A 10,678-nucleotide genomic window follows, 5' to 3' on the forward strand; every position below is an offset into this window, starting at 1 on the left:
AAGTTCTTTGTACCCGCCTATTGTGCAATCGTGCTAGCGTCTCTCTAGTGTTGTGCAACAAGAGCACTTTTGTGGATTCCATATTTTGGCTCACCCTTGGTTGCACAACCCCACTTATCTTTTTGCGTGTGTGTTTCCGTGTACCTTATATGCTTGGTCTACTTGTTACATTGCATCTTGCAAATCTTTTCCAACATTATTGTAGCTCACTTACAATTCCATCAAATTTTGTGCCACCATCCTAACCAAGCTCCACCATAAGCTTTTACTTGTGTAGGTGTGAGAAACCGACAAGAGCTAGTACCAATTGTGCTATTCCCTTGTCCTACATTGGAGTGATCATCGATATACTTACAACTTCGGTCAAGGTAAATTTGGCATTCATTCTTCTCTTTCTATCACTCACATTTTTCTTGGAATGATGGATAGGCCAAGTACTTATACCAACCCGCTCTTCATTGAGCATGACGACGACATGAACTCCTACATCACCAAGAGCCACCTCTTTGGTGCACAACGTTCTTTGCATCAAGAGCAACAAGCAATGAGTGAACGTATCGACAACCTCGCCGCTGACTTGCGACTCTCCGAGAAACGTACAAGGGACTACTTCGACCACAAGCTCGAGGATCACAAGCAAGAGAATGATGCAAGGATGGACAAGATTCATGGTTTGTTGCTCAACCGCTCTTCTTCCACTTTGTCTTCATCAAGAAGGACCTGCTCAAGTCGACACTCCAACTTCACCCTCTCCGGCTCAAGTACCCCGACATCGAACACTCTTCGTCGTGCCACGTGCAACGATCGTCAAGCAAGCCACAATCCTCTATACGACATCGACTCTCAAGAGCACCGACAACGTCAAACCCAAGAGGCTTTTGCGCTAGCACGAGAACGGCAATGACAACGCCAACATGAAGAGGAAGGGCGAGCGCGTCTACACCAAGTTGCACAAGATGCCGAGGCACAACGCCAAGAACAACAACTCCGTGAAGCTCAAGCACTTGCGGCGCACCAAGCCCTCCGAGATTCAAGTCGGGCCGTAGCCAATCGAGGGCGACAAGCTCGTGAACAAGAATAAGCACTTCACGAAGAAATTCTAGATCGAAGATTTCAAGCTCGCATGCATCCTCAAGTTCCTCAAGTTCCTCCTCGACCTCGACAAGCTCCTCCACAAGATCCTCAAGGACATCAAGTTCATCAAGAGCATGAAGAAAATGGAAATCATCCATGAAAAGATCAACATGAGGTAAACAACCCTCCTCACCAAGAGCAACATGATCTTGACAATCATCAACAACATGGGCGTCATCATCCCCGACCCCAACACAATGAAGAGCAACGCTACGACAAGATCAAGTTCAACATGCCCAAGTTCAACGGAAGCAACGATCCCGAAGAGTACCTTTCATGGGCATTGAAGGTTGACAAAATCTACCATTTGCACAACTATGAAGAAGAGAAGAAGATAGTGACGGCATCCCTTGAGTTCCAAGACTATGCCCTCATTTGGTGGGAACAAATTATCGAGCGCCGAGAGGCAAGAGGTGAAGCACCCATCACTACTTGGGCGCAAATGAAGGATGTCATGAGAGCACGCTTTGTGCCTACCTACTACAACCGCGACCTCTTCAAGAAAACTCCAACTACTCAAGCAAGGAACCAAGAGTGTTAAAGAGTACTACAAGGAGATGGAGATTGCCATGATATGAGCCAATGTCACGGAAGACGATGAGCAAAGTATGGCACGTTTCTTGAATGGACTCAACCATCCTATCAAGAAGATCGCTGACTTCGAACCATACTCGAACCTCATCGAGCTAGTGCATCAAGCTACAAAGGCAGAACGTCAAGTGCAAGACGATTTTAGGTGTGCCAAGTTCTCATCCAAGTCCTAGGGCTTCTCCAACAACCAAGCTTCAACGACTCCAACACCGTCTATCAAGTCTTCTACAAGCAACGTCGACAAGTCGAGTTCCAAGAAACCTTTGTCAACTCCAAGTCATCCTCCTACTACAAGCAACTTCAAGCCGAGAGCTTCATCATCATCTACTCCAACCGATGAGACCGTCAAGATGAGTTCCTTCAAATGTTTCACATGCGGAGGCCGAGGACACAAGTCCTACGAGCGCACCAACAAGCGGACCATGATCCTCAATGATGACGGCACCTGTGACTCGATGAGTGAAGGCGAAATGGATGCTCTTGAGCAAGTCACCATGCACCGACAAGTGAACGATGAAGAGGAACAAGTCTTTTGCGATGAAGATTCAAGTCCCGCTCTTGTTGTCTCCAAGGTCTTAACTCTCCAACATCACCAAGAATAAGACCAAAGATGCCACATATTCCACACCAAGGCCGGCATCAATAGATGATCCGTCAAGGTCATCATCGATGGAGGGAGCTGTCATAACCTCGTAAGTGAAGAACTTTGCTCCAAGCTCCAATTGCCCAAGACGAAACACCCACATCCATACAAAGTGCAATGGGTTAGCGATTCCGGCACTATCCAAGTCGAGCATCAAGTACAAGTCTACTTCAAAATTGGCGCCTACGAAGACACTCTAGAGTGTGACGTCATTCCAATGACCGTTTGCCACCTTCTCCTTGGACGCCCATGGCAATTTGATAGAGGAGTCATCCACAACATCCGAACGAACCACTACATCTTCAAGATGAAGGGCATGGAGTACGTACTTCATCCCATGTATCCAAGCCAAGTTGTCACCGACAAGCAAGCCACCCATCGTGGAGATAATAGTGAGAGAGCGAGCCACCAAAAAGAGAGTGAGCGCCACAAGCCCAAATCGAGCGCATCCACGATGAGCGAAAAGAAGAACTTAGTCCTATTTGCCACCAAAAGTGAGATAAGAGGAGTGTGTGAGAACCATTCTAATGTCCTACACTATGTCCTTGTGTGCAAGGACAATGCACAACAAACTAACACTTCTCACACTCTTCCTCTAGTGTTGTCTTCTCTTTTGTAGGAATTTCACGATGTTTTCCCCGACGAGCTACCTCCAGGACAACCTCCACTTCAAGGCATTGAGCACCGCATCGACCTCATCCCCGGAGCACCGCTTGTAAACAAAGCTCCCTACCGCGTCAACCTCGAAGAAACCAAAGAAATACAAAGGCAAGTAAAGCATCTGATTGACCATGGACATGTGCGTGAAAGTTTGAGCCCTTGTGCTGTCCCGGTCATTCTTGTGCCAAAATGAGATGGTAGCTTTCGCATGTGCTCCGATTGTAGACCTATCAATGCTATCACCGTTCATTATAGGTACCCCATTCCACGCCTTGATGATATGCTTGATGAACTTAGTGGTGCCACTATATTTTCGAAAATTGATATTAAGAGTGGTTACTATCAAATCCGCATACAAGTGGGTGATGAATGGAAAACCGCTTTCAAAACCAAGATTGGCTTGTATGAGTGGTTAGTCATGCCTATGGGTCTCTCCGAAGCATCGGGTACTTTTATGCATCTTATGAATCATGTCTTTTGCCCTTACATTGGTGTGTTTGTTGTGGTCTACTTCGATGATATCCTTGTTTTTAGCAAATCTCTCAAAGAGCATGTCAACCATGTCCAAACCGTTTTACATACTCTTCGAAAAGAGCGTCTCTATGCTAATATGGAGAAATGCCTTTTTGGCGTGGACAAGCTCGTTTTCTTGGGTTTTGTTGTCTCCTCTAAGAGTGTTCATGTTGATGAGTCCAAGATCAATGCTATTAAGACTTTTCCACAACCAACCAATATGCGTCAAGCTCATAGCTTCCTTAGCCTTGCGGGTTTCTATCGTCGCTTTGTGAAAGATCTTAGCACCATTGCTTCTCCTTTGCATGCTTTGAGAAAGAAGAATGTGCCTTTTGTTTGGGGACCATCCCAAGATATGGCTTTCAATGAGCTTAAGAATTTGCTTACTCCTGCTCCCATGCTTGCATTACCCAACTTTGACAAAACTTTTGAGATTCATTGTGATGCTAGTGGTAATGGCATAGGAGGTGTGGTAATGCAAGAGAAGCACCCCATAGCTTACTTTAGTGAGAAACTCTCCGGCGCGCAACTCAATTACCCCATCTATGACAAAGAGCTATATGCTTTAGTCCGTGTTTTGCATGAATGGGAACACTATCTTCGCCCTCATGATTTTATCATTCATACCGATCATGAAAAGCTCAAGTATCTTAAGGGCCAAACCAAGTTGAACAAGTGTCATGCTAAATGGAGTGAATTTATTGAATCTTTTCCTTATGTCATCAAGTACATCAAAGTTAAAGAAAACATTGTGGCAGATGCCCTTTCTCGCATATGCATGCTTGTTACTCAACTTGAGTTAGATGTCATTGGCTTTGAGCATATAAAAGACTTGTATGAGCACGATCCTACCTTTGCTACTCCTTATGCCAAGTGTGTGACGCACACCTCTTGGGAACACTATTAGATCAACGATGGATATCTTATGAGAGCTAACAAACTTTTCATCCCCGAGTCTTCTCTTCGCTTGTTGCTTTTGCAGGAATCTCATGGAGGAGGCTTAATGGGACATTTTGGACGAGACAAGACGTTCGCCAGGCACTCGAAGAACTACTTTTGGCCCAAGATGTTTCGCGACGTGAACCGCTTCACCAACCGATGCTCTACATGTCGCAAAGCTAAGTCCAAAGCTCAATCCCATGGCCTTTATATGCCTCTACCGATTCCATATCAACCATGGGAAGACATTAGCATGGACTTTGTACTTGGTTTGCCTAGGACTAGAAATGGGAAGGATTCGGTATTTGTCGTTGTGGGCCGTTTCTCAAAAATGGCACATTTCATTCCTTGCAACAAGATAGACGATGTTTCACATGTTGCTAATCTATTTTGTAGGGAAATATTGCGTCTACATGGAGTGCCAAAAACGATGGTCTCGGACCGTGACGTCAAGTTCCTTAGCTACTTTTGTAAGACCCTATGCGCCAAGCTCAGAATCAAGCTGCTCTTCTGCATGGCGTATCATCCACAAACGGACGGCCAAAGGAAGTCACCAACCACACACTCTCCGCTCTACTTCGAGTACTCATCAAGAAGAACATCAAGGAGTGGGAGGAGTGCCAACCTATCGCCGAGTTCGCCTAAAACCGAGCAAGACACTCAACAACCGGCAAGTCCCCCTTCGAGGTCGTCTACGGATTCAACCCATTATCACCATTGGACATTCTTCCTCTACCACTCCAAGAGCGCATCAATTTGGACGCAAGTGCATGTGTGACTCATCTCAAGAAGGTGCATGAACATACAAGACATACTATCAAGCGCCAAGTACAACGACTTGCGACCAAGCTCAACATGAACAACCACCATCATCTCACCCTACCATGGTGATGAAGAATTTGATCCGAGGACGGAACTTCCCCGAGGGAGGGGAGATGATCCGGAGCATCCCAATGTCATCCCCATGGACCTACCATCATCTCACCAAGTGCCTAGCGGACCTATGACATGAGCACGCTGATATGTCTCCGTCGTATCTACTTTTCCAAACATGTTTGCCCTTGTTTTGGACTCTAACTTGCATGATTTGAATGGAACTAACCCGGACGGACGGTGTTTTTAGTAGAATTGCCATGGTGTTATTTTTGTGCAGGAATAAAAGTTCTCGGAATGACCTAAAAATCAACGGAGAATTATTTTGGAATATATAATGAATATTTGAAGGAAGATCCACGTCAGGGGGTGTCCCACCTGTCCACGAGGGTGGGGGCGCGCCTGCCCCCCCTGGGCGCGCCCCCTGCCTCGTGGGACCCTTGACGCTCCACCGACCTCAACCTGGACTCCATATATTCACTTTCAGGGAGAAAAAACTATAGAAGAAGGATTCATCATGTTTTACGATACGGAGCCGCCGCCAAGCCCTAAACTCTCTGGGGAGGGCTGATCTAGAGTCCGTTCGGGGCTACGGAGAAGGGAATTCGTCGCCATCGTCATCATTAACCTTCCTCCATCACCAATTCCATGATGCTCACCGCCGTGTGTGAGTAATTCCATCGTAGTCTTGCTGGACGGTCATGGGTTGGATGAGATTTATCATGTAATCGAGTTAGTTTTGTTAGGGTTTGATCCCTAGTATCCACTATGTTCTGAGATTGATGTTGCTATGATGTTGCTATGCTTAATGCCTGTCACTAGGGCCCGGGTGCCATGATTTCAGATCTGAACCTATTATGTTCTCATCAATATATGAGAGTCCCTGATCCTATCTTGCAAGTATATAGTCACCTATTATGTATTATGATCTGTTAACCCCAAAGTGACAACAATCGGGACACTTACCGGTGATGACCGTAGTTTGAGGAGTTCATGTATTCACTATGTGTTAATGCTTTGGTCCGGTAGTCTATTAAAAAGCGGCCTTAATATCCCTTAGTTTCCATTAGGACCCCGCTGCCACCGGAGGGAAGGACAAAAGATGTCATGCAAGTTTTTTTTCCATAAGCACGTATGACTATATTCGGAATACATGCCTACATTACATTGATGAACTAGAGCTAGTTCTGTGTCACCCTTGGTTATGACTGTTACATGATGAACCGCATCCGACATAATTCTCTGTCGCCGATCCATTGCCTATGAGCTTTCCATATATTGTTCTTCGCTTATTTACTTTTCTGTTGCTATTGTTATCATCACTATAAAATACCAAAAACGTTACTTTTGCTACCGTTACTTTTGCTACCGTTACCACTACTATCATATTACTTTGCTACTAAATACTTTGCTGCAGATATTAAGTTTCTAGGTGTGGTTGAATTGACAACTCAGCTGCTAATACTTGAGAATATTCTTTGGCTCCCCTTGTGTCGAATCAATAAATTTGGGTTGAATACTCTACCCTCGAAAGCTGTTGCGATCCCCTATACTTGTGGGTTATCAAGACTATTTTCTGGCGCCGTTGCCGGGGAGCATAGCTCTATTCTTTGAGTCACTTGGGATTTCTATCTGCTTATCATTATGAAGAACTTGCAAGATGCTAAAATCAAGATTTTCCCTCAGCTACGAAGGGAGGAAAGGAACTGCCATCTAGCTCTGCACTTGATTCACCTTCTGTTTTGAGTAAGCTTGCGACACCTATGCCTGCTTCTGCTATTCATTCTGATATGTCGCATGTTATTGATGATGCCACTTCTACTATGCATGATACTTATGATGAAACTACTTCTATGCTTGATACTACTGTGCCACTTGGTGAATTTCTTGATGAACAACTTGCTAGGGCTAGAGAGAATGAAATTATTGAAACTGATAATATTTATGAAAGTGATGATGAAGACTCTCCCCCTAGATATGAATTACCTGTTGTGCCTGAGGGCTATGTTATGGATGAAGAAACTGCTAGAGATTTTCTTGCTTGCAATGATAGGAGTGATCTTAAGAAATTATTAGCTAAGCTGAAACAAAAAACTCTGAATGCTAGAATGAAATATGATCCTGCTTATGCTACTTCACCTATCTTTGTGACTGATAAGGATTATGAATTCTCTATCGACCCTGATATAATTACTTTAGTTGAATCTGATCCTTTCTATGGCTATGATCTGAAGCTGTTGTGGCACATCTTACTAAATTGAATGATATAGCCACCCTGTTCACTAATGATGAGAAAACTCACTACTATTACATCCTTAAATTATTTCCATTCTCATTAAAGGGTGATGCTAAGATATGGTTTAATTCTCTTGATCCTGGTTGTGTGCATAGTCCCCAGGATATGATTTATTACTTTTTTGCTAAATATTTCCCCGCTCATAAGAAACAAGCTGCTTTAAGGGAAATATATAATTTTTTGCAAATTGAAGAAGAGGGTGTCCCACAAGCTTGGGGGAGGATCCTCCAATTACTTAATGCTTTGCTTTATCATCCTCTTAAGAAAAACGAAATACTTGATATCTTTTTATAATGGACTAACCGATGCTTCCAAAGACCACCTGGATAGTTGTGCTGGTTGTGTTTTCAGGGAAAGAACACCAGATGAAGCTAAAATTCTATTAAATAATATGTTGACTAATGAAAATAATTGGACACTACCTGATCCAATTCCTAAACCAACTCCTAAGCTGACTCCAAAGAAAAGGGGAAGTCTATTTCTTAGTCCTGAAGATATGCAAGAGGCAAAGAAATCTATGAAAGAAAAAGGTATAAAAGCTGAAGATGTTAATAATTTACCTCCTATTGAAGAAATACATGGTCTTAATTTACCGCCTATTGAAGAAATACATGGTTTTAATCCATCACCTACTGAAAAAACACATGGTCTTGATAACCCGACACGGGTAGTAAAGGTAAATTCTCTCTATAGATATGATAAAGCTGAAATCCCATTTACTAAGTTTGCTGGCCCATGCTTGGATGAGTTTGATGACTTTATGGTTAAGCAAGAAAACTTCAAAGCTTAGTTTGGTAGAGAATTAAAACGCAATGCTGATATGCTTGAACACTTGGGTGATTATATGGCTAATGTTAAAGGTGAACTTAAACTTATTTGTAAACATGCTTCTATGGTTACCACTCAAGTAGAACAAGTACCTAAAGCTCAGAATGATTTTCTCAATGAATTGAATAGTAAGAATAATGATTTTGCTGTTAGAGTGGCTACTAGAACTGGTAAAAGGATTCAGGAACCTCTGTATCCTGAAGGCCATCCTAAGAGAATTGAGCAAGATTCTCAGAGAAACATTATTGATGCACCTAGTCCTTCTAAAAGGAAGAAAAAGAAAAATGATAGAACTTTGCATGCTTCTAGTGAACCTGTTTTTGACACACCTGAGAATCCTAATGATATTTCTATTTCGGATGCTGAAACACAATCTGGTAATGAGCACGAACCTAGTGATAATGTTAATAATGATGTTCATGTTGATGCTCAACCTAGTAATGACAATGAAGTAGAGATTGAACCTGTTATTGATCTTGATAACCCACAATCAAAGAATCAACGTTATGATAAGAGAGACTTTGTTGCTAGGAAGCATGGTAAAGAAAGAGAACCATGGGTTCAGAAACCCATGCATTTTCCTCCTAAACCATCCAAGAAAAGGATGATGAGGATTTTGAGTGCTTTGCTGAAATGATTAGACATATCTTCTTGCGTGTGCGTTTGACTGATATGCTCAAAATGAATCCTTATGCTAAGTATATGAAAGAAATTGTTACTAATAAAAGAAAGATACCGGAAGCTGAAATTTCCACCATGCTTGCTAATTATACTTTTAAGGGTGGAATACCTAAGAAGTTAGGAGATCCCGGAGTACCAACTATACAATGCTCCATTAAAAGAAACTATGTTAAAACTGTTTTATGTGATCTTGGAGCTGGTGTTAGTGTTATGCCTCCTCTCTTTATATCGTAGACTTGATTTGAATAAGTTGACACATAATGAAATATCTTTACAAATGGCTGATAAATCAACTGCTATACCTGTCAGTATTTGTGAGGATGTTCCTGTTGTGGTTCCAAACGTTACTATCTTAATGGACTTTGTTATTCTTGATATTCCCGAGGACGATAGTATGTCTATTATTCTTGGAAGACCCTTTTTGAATACTGCAGGGGCTGTTGTTGATTGTGTTTGCACACGAAAAAGTCACCGTGTACCCTCGACGCCGGGGGTGATGCACCGCAGCTCACGTCGAAGGAGACCCGGCCGGAAGCGCGGTACGCAGGCAATCCGGCGGGTGCTTTTGAAGACCCGAAACCCCACACGCCCAGGAGGGACCCCGTCAGGGCGCGCGGCAGCTATGGGCTGCCCTAGGTCGACCTGATCGCCCCTAGGGCCTCGAGGTTCGCTGCCCTGCAACAAGAAGAACAGACGAAGAACGAGGAAGAAGAAGAACTAGGGTTAAGGAGAAAAGATAAAAAATAAAAAGTGGTAGATGATTTGATCGATTGTGTGTTGATCAATCGGCCGTCACCCCTTAGATATATAAGAGGCGGATGGACTTCCCATGCAAGGAAAAGGCTTGGATTCACGTCCAAAACCCTAGTCAAATTTGGATTGTTTTTGTCTGAACTTTCCAAAACTGTTCTGTTTAAACTGGCTGCACCTTGCGGGTCCCTTTTGTGGTGGTAAACAGACTCGGATGGAAACGAGCCCACAAGCAATCTTCACCGTTTCGACGAGACGAACAACTTTCATGTTGAACGTTTTTCGATTTGAGGCCATCTTCTGGGCCAAAACGGTCACGCAGAACACCTATTCGCTCGCTCTACCCATCAGACCTATGTCTGGTGGGGCGCGCCACATCTCGCCTCGTGACAAGGCTGCACCCCGATAGCTTTAACTTTTGCATACAAACTCAGATTGGGATGATATTTATGTTAGAATCGACCGTTTCGATGAGATGAAGACAATTCGTGTTGATCATTTTTCCATATGAGGACATCTTAATTTGGTTTCAAGCCATTCTTTAATCTCGTGTCAACATGAGCATCTCTGAAGTTGTCATAACTTTTGCATCCGAACTCCGTTTTAGACCATCTTCATATTCATCTTGATCTTCTCGGAGAGAGCCATCTCATAGTGAATTTCAATAGTAAGTTTGAATTACTCTTGACATAGCTTCAAGTCATTCTTTATAAATGTGCCACTTTTGAGCGTCAACACATGCCCCCTGTTTTTCGGCAAAGCTAGCATGC

This window comes from Triticum aestivum, chromosome 1A, assembly GCF_018294505.1.
Source record: "Triticum aestivum cultivar Chinese Spring chromosome 1A, IWGSC CS RefSeq v2.1, whole genome shotgun sequence".
NCBI lineage: Eukaryota > Viridiplantae > Streptophyta > Magnoliopsida > Poales > Poaceae > Triticum > Triticum aestivum.